Source organism: Suricata suricatta, chromosome 1, assembly GCF_006229205.1.
Source record: "Suricata suricatta isolate VVHF042 chromosome 1, meerkat_22Aug2017_6uvM2_HiC, whole genome shotgun sequence".
Lineage (NCBI taxonomy): Eukaryota > Metazoa > Chordata > Mammalia > Carnivora > Herpestidae > Suricata > Suricata suricatta.
Genome location: NC_043700.1, coordinates 156,172,846 through 156,176,360, shown reverse-complemented (window position 1 = coordinate 156,176,360; position 3,515 = coordinate 156,172,846).

Genomic DNA, 3,515 nt, shown 5'->3' with positions numbered 1-3,515 from the left:
CTGCCAATAATATTGTATTGGTAAGACACCAGTATTATTTTGTTTGACAAAACACTCCATGTGATTTCATGTAAACCAGTATTGAGATCCACTGATTGGGACAAAATCGTGTAGAAAAGGTGAAGATTTGGAATGCGAAGATGTAAACCCTTACTAAGGGAGAGATCTGGTCAGTTTATTTTATCTTTTCAATGTTTTATTTATTTTTGATACAGAGAGAGACAGAGCATGAGAGGGGGAGTGTCAGAGAGAGATGGAGACACAGAACCGGAAGCAGGCTCCAGGCTCTAGACCGATGTTGTCACCACAACAGCATAGAGACCTTTATCACATTTAGAGAATGGTGGTTTTTAATCACTCTGTTATTTATATTGTTTAGAATAGAGTTTTCTAATTTTGATTGGAATCTTCTCTCCTTTCTCCTGCAGCTCCTTCCATGCACACCTAGTTGGCCTAATGAATTCAAACGCGTGCCCCAGAGAATTTTCATTACTGCCTCATTTATGTTTCCATAATGCTTTGAACAAACTATCACAGTCCTTATTGCATTGCATGGCAGCTTTTGGTTTATATTCTGCCTCTCCCATTGTTCTGAGATCTCCTTGAAAAGCAGAGGCCATGACACATTCATTTTAGTATTCTAGACAGCATCTGGCATGAAGGAGATTCCCCATAACTGTTTATTGAATTCAGAAAAAGAAGTGATGTTTTAAAAAACCCTATAGGGAGTGTAGGAAACGATTCACAACCTTGACTACAAATTAGAGTCAACTGAGGAGTTTGGCAGAATCCCTACAACCGATCAAATCATATCTAGAACAACTGAATCAGAATTTTTAGGTATAGAGCCCAACAACATTTTTTCCCAATGTGTAGCTGAACTTGAGAACCATGAGCTTAAAGCCTTAGAGCATGGTCCAAAATTACCTCTTTGACCAAAAATAGCTCTGCCTCATTGTCTAAAATATATAAGTTATTTGTTGTTACCTTGACTGAAAAGAGCTCAGAAATACATGCGGCTTAACAAATATCTGTTTAAAGTGTACAAAGCCCTTAAGAGTCTCACGAAAGAGGGGGCTTCAGGGTGGCTCAATCAGTTTAGCATCCAATTTCAGATCAGGTCATGATCTCGCAGTTCATGAGTCTGAGCCCTGCATCTACCATTCCATGGAAACAGAGATAGAGATAGGGCTGCTATCTCCTTTGGTAATTACATTTCAAAAACATAAATCACAAATTCTTGAGAAGGATGTTTCTAAAGTGTAAAAGTGGCAAGAGACTTTTTAAAAGATTTCCATCTCAGGGGAAAAGTAATTATAATTACAACTTTTCCAAAGAAAACGTTCTAGGAAAGTAGAAGTCAGGAGTTTAGTCAGAAAGAAGCCTCTCTATGAAGTTTAGTCAAGCTGGTAAATGTCAAAATAGTCTTGGTCAAAGTCAAAGTAAATAGGTAACTTTGACCCCGTGAGAGTAGTAAATAAGGTCAGGTCCAGAAGAGCTGCCAAAGAAATGCCTCAGCAAAGAGCTTTCAGCAGCAAAGCTTAGCATGAAGAGATTGGATACATGGAAGAACCAAAGAGGAAAGCCCGCAAAGGGCTTGAGGAATTTCTGGAGATGATTACAATATTTTGCAGCTTTCCCTGCATAGCCTGGTTGCTACTTAGCAAATGAGATGGAAATGCATCCTTCAGCACACTCTTCTTCCTGAAGGAATGCTCAGGTCCACATACCACCCTACCCTTTGGTGACTGAGGAAATGCACACAGCAACAATCCCCACCTGGCCTGAAAATGTCCTTTGAACCACATAATCGGTCTATGGGGAAGGTCCATGTGAATGCAACTTCTGGTCTCATACCCAAGCCTGTTAGGACAGTAGAGGAAGACACAGAGACATTTACCCTGTACCTGTTCCAACAAGCAGTATGAGTTACAACTTGCTGGAATTTGGGGAAATTTGGTTTTACCCTGGAATTACAGGGGGGCTTTTTCTTTTCTTTTCTCCATATTATGGCTCTTTCCCACTTTCTGGCAGCTTCTCCTCCCTCATGGGTCCCACTCCTTCCGCTTCAGCACTTGAGTTTTTAACCTTTAATCAGCCTGACTCAGCAACTCTTAACCTCAGACCTATGTAGTCAGGTGTATATTTTCCGGTTTCTGCTAATTTACCAGTCTTTTCATTGGCACTTAAAGATATTTTCTCAGTGTATTTATTCTATTTTTTTGGTTCTTCTTGGCCAAAGATTATTTAAAAAATATCTTTGAAACTCGAGGCATTATAATGTCATAGGGGAGATTTATTTTATGAACCAATCACCACAATATAAAGGGCATCCAAATTATTGCATTCCTTCAATAAATGAATTACAAATGATGTAAGGTACAGTCATATAATGGAACACTATATGCTCTTAAAAGAAATGAACTTACTTATTATATCAGTGAGAATAGAACTAGATCTTAAAAATGTAACATTCAAAGAAACAACAAGTGTCGGCAAGAGAAAGAGGAACCTTCATGCACTGTTGGTGGGATGCAAACTGGTGAGGCAAACGGTATGAAGCTTCCTCTAAAAGTTAAAAATAGACCTAATCTGTGACCTGGTAACCACACTACTGGGATTTACCAACACTAATCCAAAGGGATCTGTACACCCTGATGTTGATTCCAGCATTATTTACAATAGCTAAACTGTGGAGGCAGCCCAAGTGTCCATCGACTGATGAATGAATAAAGGACATGTGGTATGTATACACAATGGAATATTATTCAGCCATAAAAAAGAACGAGATATTGCCATTTGCAACAACATGGAGGGATCTAGAGAGTATAATGGTAAGTGAAATAAGACCAAGAAAGACAAACCAGATTATTTCACTTATAAGTGAAATTTGAGAAACAAATAAACAAAGGGAAAAAAAAAAGAGAGATAAACTAATAAACAGACTTTTAACTACAGAGAATGAACAGATGATTACCAGAGGGGAGGTGGATGAGGTGTGAGTGAAACAGGTGAAGGGGATTAAGAGCACACTAATCTTGGGGCAGCTGGGTGGCTCAGTCAGTAGGGCATCTATCTTTTGATTTAGGCTCAGGTCATAATCTCAGTTCCTGATATCAAGCCCTATGTTGGGTTTTGTGCTGGCAGTGCAGAGCCTGCTTGGAATCCTTTCTCTTCCTCTTTCTCTACCCCTCCCCATCTCAGGCTCTCTCTCTCTCTCAAAGTAAATAAATAAACACTAAAAAAGTATACTTATCTTGATGAGCATTGAGAAATACATGAAACTGTTGAATCAGTATATTTTGTACACCTGAAATTAATATTACACTGTATGTTAATTATGCTGGAATTAAAATAAAAATATACACATAATGTTCAGTTAAAAAACAAGATGTGGAACTAAATATTGGCACACCATGTAATAGTCATGTACATTAGTTAAAATACAAAATGTAGCAGAGCACCACATAAATGTGTATTTTTTTTAATAAAAAAGGATCTTGGAAGGTTATACA